The following is a 10344-nucleotide window of genomic DNA, read 5'->3' on the forward strand; positions in this document are numbered from 1 at the left end:
TTAGTTTCTGCTATACAACAACATGAATCAACTATATGTATGTACGATTGAGGGCAGGAGGAGAAGGGGGCAACAGAGGATGAGATGGTTGGATGGCATCACTGACTCAATGGACATGAGTGTGAGCAAACTCTGGGAGACAGTGAAGGACAGGGAAGCCTGGCATGCTGTGGTCCATGGGGTTGCAGAGTCGGACACAACTAGGTGACTATACAGCAACAACTATACCTATACACATATATGTGTATAAACCCTCCCTTGTGAGCCTCCTGCCCACTCTACCCCTCTAGGTCATCACAGAGCACTGAACTGAGATCCCTGTCCTACACAGCAGCGTCCCACTAGCTAGCTATTTCACACATGGTAGTGTATATATGTCAATCCTATCTCCCAATTCGTCTCACCCTTCCCCTTCCCCTGTGTCCACATGTCTGTTCTCTACATCTGCATCTCTATTCCTGCCCTGCAAATAGGTTCATCTGTACCATTTTTCTAGATTCCATATATATGCATTAATATATGATATTATGGGCTTCCCTGGTGGCTCAGATGGTAAAGAATCCGCCTGCAATGCGGGAGACCTGGGTTTGATCCCTGGGTGGGAAGATCCCCTAGAGAAGGCCATGGCAATCCACTCCAGTATTCCTGCCTAGGAGATCCTATGGACAGAGAAGCCTTGTGGGCTATAGTTCATGGGGTTGTAAAGAGCTGGACACAACTGAAGTGACTTCTCATGCATTCTACAACATTGCACTGTCTAGTGTAGTGACTTAAAATTACCATTATTGGGACTTCAAAGGTAGTCCAGGGGCTAAGATTTCGTGCTCCCAATGCAGGGGACTTGGGTTCAATCCATGATCGGGGAACTAGATCCTGCATTGTTCAGCTAAGAGTTCACATGACACAACTAGAGATCCTGCAAGCTGCAAGCTAAAGAACTCACATGCCACAACAATGAAGATCCCACATGTCGCAACCAAGAACCAGTGCAGCCAAAATAAATAAATAAATAAATAAATAAAAATATTTAAAATTACCATTATCCATAAGAATATATAAATAATAAAAATAGCCTCATTATATATGATTCTTTCTGATATTCTCTGTCCTATTCTAGTCTTTATATTCAAGATCATTCTTTCATATTCTATTGAAATAATAATAATTAAAGGTCAGTTCTCACCCATTAAAGAGACTTCAGGTGGTTATTGCATCCTCTGGGGTCACTCATACTGCCTCCAGCAGTTCAAATTTTATACTCTCCTGATATGATGCTATTGATACTTGATGGCAGCTGTGATTTCTGTTGCCACCTCATATTCCTGCAGTGAAAAAATAGAAATTCACTGTACTAAGATACAATTGCAATAGCTGAAAAGGAACTTAAAATGTATGCTCCGAACTATCTTATCAGCTGTCTTGTACTGTAGACTTCAGTCTCACCACAACTTCACGGCATGCCCCTCCTCTCCATTGTGAAAAGTACTCATATCAAATCAAGTATCTCTGTATTAGACTTAAGGAACCCTGAAATATTTTTGCTCTGTGAACAGCATTAAGAAAAGAAAATTGCAATACACGGAGTGGGAGATAATATTTGCAAATCACATATCTGCAAAAGGGCTCTTTCCCTAAATAAAAAAAGAACTCTCTAAATCCAATGCTAATAAACAGAGTCTAATTTAAAAATTGGCGTAAGACCTAAATATATGCTTTACCAAAGAGGACATGTGGATACCAGATAAGCAGATGAAAACCTGAAAACACATTACATATCCTTTAAGGAAATGTAAACTTAAACCACTGAGATAACATTATGTATCTATGAAAATGGCTTTAAAAAATACTAAAACTACCCTGTCCTGGTGAGGATGTGGAGGGACTGGTGGAAATGTGAAATAGTCCACAGTCTCCGGAAAATCTTTCAGAAGTTTCTAATACAGTAAACTTATGTTTGAACAGGTACAAAACTGTATATTTTCATAGAGGAATAAAAATTTATACTCACACACAAAAAATCTGCATCCTAATTTTTATAGCCGCTTAATTTGTAATAGCCAAATACTAGAAGCATATCAAATTCCCTTTTATTAGGAATGGATAAGACTGTGATACATATCATGGAATATTATCTCACAATAAGAAAGAAGAGACAAGTGTACATGTTACAAATGGGATCAATCTGGAGCTTATAATGATGAGTGAAAAAAAGCCAATCTTAGAGATAAGAAACCTTATATTCTCTAATTTCCTTTACAATTCTCAAAAGGACAAAATTACATAGGTATGTGTGTTTGCAGGTTTACTCAGTCTTTGAATCTTAATTTTATTTTAATGCATTTGAAAGTTTGGTTTGCTCTTTTAAGACACTAGAATGCTGTAATTATTTAGATATTACTTATGACTTATACAACTTGTGGTGAAGATGGAGTAACTGTGACTAGATTTATGAACTTGTCTGAAACAATGGAAAAATAGATAAAATATATGAGAACAATAGTCAATATATTGGACATCACCCCATAAAAGGCAGTGATCACTGAGAGAGGAAAACAAAGGATGTGACCCTGTAATTTCCCAAGCTTACTTCTGGGACCAGGTGGAACCCAGGTGGAACCTGGGTTCTCTATGAGTTGATGAGATGAAGCTAAGCGTCTGGGAAGGACTACTTAGGTAGAGTTCCTAAGAAAGAGTAGCAGAGAGGACAGTGCTGCACAGAGAAAGAACTGTGGTGCCCACACACGGCAGGGAGTACTTCCTCTCAGAGTGATAAACAATAGGATTCATGGGGCATCAGCAAGAGTACTGAAAATTGTTTTATCTCAGTGGTGTCGTGAGTTAAGCCATAGCTAATTCTGCTCTGATCCCAACTAACAGAAGTTGAAAGCAAGAACAGAAAGGGGACTTCTCTGGTGGTACAGAAGATAAAAACCAGCCTGCCAATGCAGAGGACACAGGTTCAATCCCTGGTCTGGGAAGATCCCACATGCCACAGAGCAACTGAGCCTGTGAGACACAATGACTTAGGCCACATGTTGCAACTCCTGAAGCCCATGAGCCTAGAACCTGTGCTCTGCAACAAGAGCAGCCACCACAATGAAAGCTGTACACCATAACAAAGAATAATCCCCACTCGCTACAACTAGAGAAAGCCTGTTTAATGAAAATAAATTAATTAAAATTAAAAAAGATTATTTTGTTTCTAAGTAACTTCACAGCATTACAAAACAAATCTTGAGTATACTGATGTATTGAAATTTAAAGTAAATCTATATTACACTGAATAGTTAAAAAATCATCTTCAAAAATAAGGACAATGCTGGAATATCATGCTGCCCTATTTCAAACTATACTACAAAGTTCCAGTAATCTAAATAGAATAGCACTGCAAAAAAAAACAAGATACATAGTTCACTAGAACAAAATAGAGACCACACTTTTAGGCCCAATTAATCTATGACAAAGGAAGAAAGAGTATACAATGGAGAAAAGACAGCATCTTCAATGAATGCTGTTGGGAAAAATGAACAGCTACATGAAAAAGGATGAAACTTGATCACTTTCTCATACCATATACAAAAGCAAAAAATAGACCAAAGACTTAAACATAAGACCTGAAATCATAAAATTCCTAGAAGGAAATAGTATATTCTTTAACATCAGTCTTACCAATATTTTTTAGGACCTGTCTCTTAAGTCAAGGGGGGAAAAAAAAGAAAAATAAAAACAAAAAACCCAAATGGGACTCAGTTCAGTTGCTCAGTCATGTCTGATTCTTTGCAACCCCATGGACTGTAGCACGCCAGGCTTCCCTGTCCATCACCAACTCCCGGAGTTTACTCAAACTCATGTCCATTGAGTCAGTAATGCCATCCAACCATCTCATCCTCTGTCATCCCTTCTCCTCCCGCCTTCAATCTTTCCCAGCATCAGGGTCTTTTCAAATGAGTCAGTTCTTCACATCAGGTGGCCAAAGTATTGGAGTTTCAGCTTCAACATCAGTCCTTCCAATGAACACCCAGGACTGATCTCCTTTAGGATGGACTGGTTGGATCTCCTTGCAGTCCAAGGAACTCTCAAGAGTCTACTCTCCAACACCACAGTTCAAAAGCATCAATTCTTCGGTGCTCAGCTTTCTTTATAGTCCAACTCTCACATCATACATGACTACTGGAAAAACCATAGCTTTGACTAGATGGACCTTTGTTGGCAAAGTAATGTCTCTGCTTTTTAATATGCTGTCTAGGTTGGTCATAGCTTTTCTTCCAAGGAACAAGCATCTTTTAATTTCATGGCTGCAGTCACCATCTGCAGTGATTTTGGAGCCCCCCAAAATAAAGTCTCTCAGTTTCCATTATTTCTCCATCTATTTGCCATGAAGTGATGGGACCAGATGCCATGATCTTAGTTTTTGAATGTTGAGTTTTAAGCCAGCTTTTTCACTCTTCTCTTTCACTTTTATCAAGAGGCTCTTTAGTTCTTCTTCACTTTCTGCCATAAGGGTGGTGTCATCTGCATATCTGAGGTTATTGATATTTCTCCTAGCAATCTTGATTCCAGCTTGTGCTTCATCCAGCCTGGCATTTCACATGATGTACTCTGCATATAAGTTAAATAAGCAGGGTGACAATATACAGCCTTGATGTACTCCTTTCCTGATTTGGAACCAGTCTGTTGTTCCATGTCCAGTTCTAACTGTTGCTTCTTGACCTGCATACAGATTTCTCAGGAGGCAGGTCAGGTGGTCTGGTATTCCCATCTCTTTCAGAATTTTCCATAGTTTGCTGTGATCCACACAAAGAGATGTTTTTCTGGAACTCTCTTGCTTTTTCGATGATCCAAAGGATGTTGGCAATTTGATCTCTGGTTCCTCTGCCTTTTCTAAATCCAGCTTGAACATCTGGAAGTTCACGGTTCATGTACTGTTGAAGCCTGGTTTGGAGAATTTTGAGCATTACTTTGCTAGCATGTGAGATGAGTGCAATTAGTTTGAACATTCTTTGGCATTGCCTTTCTTTGGGATTGGAATGAAAACTGAGCTTTTCCAGTTCTGGTGCCACTGCCAAGTTTTCCAAATTTGCTGGCATACTGAGTGCAGCACTTTCATAGCATCATCTTTTAGGATTTGAAATAGCTACCTGCAATTCTATCACCTCTACTAGCTTTGTTCGTAGTGATGCTTCCTTAGGCCCACTTGACTTCGTATTCCAGGATGTCTGGCTCTAGGTGAGTGATCACACCATCCTGGTTATCTGGGTCATGAAGATCTTTTTTGTATTGTTCTTCTGTGTATTCTTGCCACCTCTTCTTAATATCTTCTGCTTCTGTTAGGTCCATACCATTCTGTCCTTTATTGTGCCCATCTTTGCATGAAATGTTCCCTTGGTATCTCTAATTTTCTTGAAGAGATCTCTAGTTTTTCCCATTCTATTGTTTTCCTCTATTAAAGTAAAAAGCATCTGCATAGAAAAGGGAAACCATCAACAAAATGAAAAGGCAACCTACTAAATGGTAGAAGATGTTTGCAAATAATATATCTGAGAAGGAGTTATTATCCAGGATTGAGAAAGAACTCACACAACTCAACATCTAAGTAAAAAACTGGCAGTGGACCCAAATAGACATTTTCCAAAGAAGACATGCAGATGGTTAACAGGCACATGAAAAATGCTCAATATCGCTATTCATCAGAGAAATGCAACTAAAAACCACAATAAGAAACCACCTCCCATCTGTCAATATGGCTATCATCAAAAAGACAACAAAAAACAAATCTTGCTGAGTCTGTGAAATAAAGGAAAACTTCAGACATTTGTTGGAATTGTAAACTGATACAACCACTATGGGAAAAAGTATGAAGATTTCCCCCAAAATTGAACATAGAACTATTGCATCATTATCTACCTGAAGAAAACAAAACCAGTAATTCTAAAAGATACAGTCACAACAATGTTTACTGCAGAATTATTTACAATAGCCAAGATATGGGAGCAACCTAAGTGCTCATTAATTGATAAATGGATAATAATGAAGTGGCATACACAAGAGAATATTCTTCAACCATTAAAAAATGAAATCTTGCCATTTAGGACAACATGGATGGATCTAAAGCATATTAATGTAAGTGAAATTGTGAGACAGAGAAAGACAAATATAGGATTCCACTTATATGTGTAACCTAAAAAAACAAAATAAAAATAGACTCATAAATACAGAGAACAAAAGGGTGGTTGCCAAAGTGGAGGTGGTGGGGTTTTAGGCAAAATAAGTGAAGAGGATTAAGAGATACAAACTCCCAGTTATAAAATAAATAAGCCCTGGTGATGTATTATATAGCACAAGGAATTTGGTCCACACTATTACAGTAATTTTTTATGGGATGAGAGTTACTAGACTTACTGTGGTGATCATTTTATAATGCATGTAAAGGTTGAATCAGTATGTAGTTAACCTGAAACTAATATTACATCAACCATACGTCAATAGAAAATAAATTTTTAAAAGTTGTATTTCTTACAGGAAAGTGTAAATTAGGTAAAATTGCAATTTCATAACATCTGGCATTCAATCAAATATTACCAGGACTGGGGAGAAGGAAGAATATAATACTAGGAGAAAATTAATCGATCAAAACTGACCTGGACTCCGCTCGGGGCAGAGCAGAAATGGCGTCTGCCCACGGGGTCGGGGAGGCGGCGCAGAGCGGGGAGCCGGGTCAGCCGGAGCTGCCGCTGCCCCAGCCGCATCCTCCGCCTCCCAGCTGCCGCAGGAAGAGGCGGCGGCGTCCCCTATGGACGATGGTTTTCTGAGCCTGGACTCAACCACCTATGTCCTGTACAGGGACAGGGCAGAATGGGCTGATATAGATCCAGTGCCGCAGAATGATGGCCCCAATCCAGTGGTCCAGATCATTTATAGTGAGAAATTTCAGGACGTCTATGATTATTTCCGGGCTGTCCTGCAGCGTGACGAGAGAAGTGAGCGGGCTTTTAAATTAACCAGAGATGCTATTGAGTTAAATGCAGCCAATTACACAGTGTGGCATTTCTGGAGAGTTCTCTTAAAGTCACTCCAGAAGGATCTACATGAGGAAATGAATTACATCTCGGCAATAATTGAGAAGCAGCCCAAAAACTGTCAAGTTTGGCATCATAGGGGAGTGCTGGTGGAATGGCTGAGAGACCCATCACAGGAGCTGGAATTTTTGCTGGTATTCTTACTCAGGATGCAAAGAATTACCAGGCCTGGCAACACCGACAGTGGGTTATTCAGGAATTTAAACTTTGGGATAATGAGCTGCAGTATGTAGACCAACTTCTCAAAGAGGATGTGAGAAATAACTCTGTCTGGAACCAAAGATATTTTGTAATTTCTAACACTACGGGCTACAATGATCGTGCTATATTGGAGAGAGAAGTCCAGTACACTCTGGAAATGATCAAGCTAGTCCCACATAATGAAAGTGTGTGGAATTATTTGAAAAGGATTTTGCAGGATCGTGGTCTTTCCAAATATCCCAATCTGTTAAATCAATTACTTGACTTACAGCCAAGTCACAGCTCTCCCTACCTAATTGCCTTTCTCGTGGATATCTATGAAGACATGCTAGAAAACCAATGTGACAACAAGGAGGACATTCTTAATAAAGCATTAGAGTTATGTGAAATCCTAGCTAAAGAAAAGGACACTATAAGAAAGGAATATTGGAGATATATTGGAAGATCCCTTCAAAGCAAACACAGCACAGAAAGTGACCCACCTACAAACGTACAGCAATAATACCATCTTGACGAACTTGATGGGATGCTTTTATTTTTTTAAGAGACTCTAATGAAGGAGTTAAAAACTAGAGCGATCATTCCCTTTGCCTGTGGTGTAAAACATACAATGCACAGGTACTGCTTTTTAACATGAACTGTGTGTGTGCTCCTTGGGTGTGCTGCTATTCAGACTAGTTCCAAGTAACTGATTTTTTTTTTTTAAGCAGAGAATTTGGGGGAGGAAGAGGAAGCAGAAAGTCCATAAAGGAACTTTTGTAGTCTTATCAACATTTACTCTAACCCCTTAGCATCAACTTCTCCCTAAATGGTTTATGTGTCAGGATTTGCAGCGTTAATGTTTGCAGGTATGTAAAGGATATAAGGAACTTACCTTCTGGTTCAGAAAGCAGGGGATGCAGTTGTTAGGTCAGAGCTGCTCCGCCACACTCACAGCATCGTGCTCTCACTGTAACCAACTAATGCCAAAAGAATGGTTTTGTAATAAAATTACAGATGTATTCTAAAACAAACAGAAAAACTGACCTGGAAATGATATGGATGATAGAATGAGTAGACAAGAACAGAACAGTCATTGTAATTGTATTTTATTTGTTCTGGTGAATTTTGCCCTGTTTGTTCTACTGGAAACAGGTATAGCTTACAGAGGAGGACTGAAAAACTGGCCAGCAGGTCAGGTTTCAGTTTGGACAACGGGGTTGGACACTGTATTGCAGAGAGAACCGGAGCTGATAAAATGCTAGCCTCTGGGCAGAGTGGGCTCTCAAGGAACCCTCTGAAGGGCTGGGATAGAAGATCCTAGGTAGACGAAGCGCACAGACAATCCTCAAATTTTGTTTCTTGTTTCAATCTTTATTCTTTAAATTTACTTTAAGTTCCTGGCTACTACATTCTTCTTTCTTTATTCTGAGAGGCACTAAGGGGTAGTGAGGAGAGAGGTAAGAGGCAGAAGATATGCTTCAGGCTGGGGAGAGTGGAGCAGAATCTGCTCTGGATGAATTCTGGTAAGAGGTCTAGTGGCAGCTGTCACAAACTAGATACATGAAGTCAGAAAAAAATCACAGGCTCTTTGAGCCTGAGAATCTTCATATGTGAATTTGGCTTTATAATTCCATTTTATAAGACTTTCGTAATGTGTATGAAGTATACAAAACACATGGCACAGTGCCTGGCGTATCATAGGGCTTTGATGGATGAGAGTTATCGCTGTGACTAAGTTGACTGCAAATCCTAACCCCCTACCTGTCTTTGTGTGTGTGTGTGTATGAGTGTGCATTGTCTAGGTATAGGCTTTCTCAGAAAACATAAAGTGCTATGGGATATAGTATGTCAAATCAGACCAAATTAGTCGGTTGTTTTTTAGACAACTGGTTGTCTTCCCAGCTAGATGTAATTGAAATTTCCTAGAATTTGTGTCAAGGATGAACCTCTTCCCTCTCTCCCAGTCACCATTTGTAGGGCTTCATAATACATTAGTCCTTCCTTCTCTGTGTGTTACCTACAGTGGATGACTGAAACTATATATATATAATGTTTCTTCCCATTCATGCCCATAATAAAGTTCAACTCACAAACCAGGCACAAACCAGCCAGCATCACTAATCTTGTACTTTGGGCTACTAAACAAAATAAGGGTTATTTGAACACGAGCTCTCTGAAACTTCAGTAGTCAATGGGATAACAGAGTCTATGAGTCTACTATGTGACTAACAGGAGTAATATACTGCACAAAGGGGATCCTGTCCCAGGAGGATGGAGCAGGACAGAATGAGATTTAATCACAATACTCAGAACTGTGAGCAATTTAAATTTTGTGAATCATGTATTTCTTAAATTTTGCATTTATATTTTAATAGTTAGGACCACAGTTGACTGTGGGTAAGTGAAATATTAAAAAGCACAACCAGGGGCCTTCCCTGGTGGTCCAGTGGCTAAGACTCTGCAATCCCAGGGCAGAGAATCTGGGTCTGATCCCTGGTCATGAAATTAGATTGTGCATGCTGCAGTTAAGAGTTCCCATGTTGCAATTAAAGATCCCGTATGCCACAATCTAAAGATCCCACGTGCCGCAACTAAGATCTGGCACAAATAAAATTTAAACAACCAGGATAAAGGGGCACTACCAAATTTCACCCTCAAAATTCCACTTTGGCATATTGGTTATTTTGAATTGAAGGTACTTGAGAAATAGTTGGCCCTCCTTTGTCCCCCTGAAAGTATGAGATAAATCTCCAATATGAAATGTACTCTCCCTGTACCAGGACAGTAAAAGATATCTGTATCAGTAGAGACAGAGAACTGAGAGCCAAAAAGACTGTATAAACAAACATTGTTACTACTTGGCCATTTACTACACTTAGTCCAAACGCCTTTGTCACGTCAATGCTTCACAAATTTGTCTAAAAGCTTCCTGCTTGAGTCACTTCTTTCAGTCTCATTTTTTGTGGTGTTCCCATATATACAAAATTAATTTTTTTCCCCTATTAATCTCTCCTTTTATTACAAGGAAGTTTCAGCCAAGAACTTAAAAGGGGACAGGGAAAATTATTTTTGTCTCCTCTATACC

General features: G+C 39.4%; 1 pseudogene; it reads left to right on the forward strand.

Moving 5' to 3' along the window:
- Positions 1-6665: 6665 nt before the first annotated feature.
- Positions 6666-7915, forward strand: LOC110126818 (protein farnesyltransferase/geranylgeranyltransferase type-1 subunit alpha pseudogene; annotated as a pseudogene).
- The last annotated feature ends 2429 nt before the right edge of the window (positions 7916-10344 follow it).

The sequence above is a fragment of the Odocoileus virginianus genome, unplaced genomic scaffold (assembly GCF_023699985.2).
Source record: "Odocoileus virginianus isolate 20LAN1187 ecotype Illinois unplaced genomic scaffold, Ovbor_1.2 Unplaced_Scaffold_10, whole genome shotgun sequence".
NCBI classification, from domain to species: domain Eukaryota; kingdom Metazoa; phylum Chordata; class Mammalia; order Artiodactyla; family Cervidae; genus Odocoileus; species Odocoileus virginianus.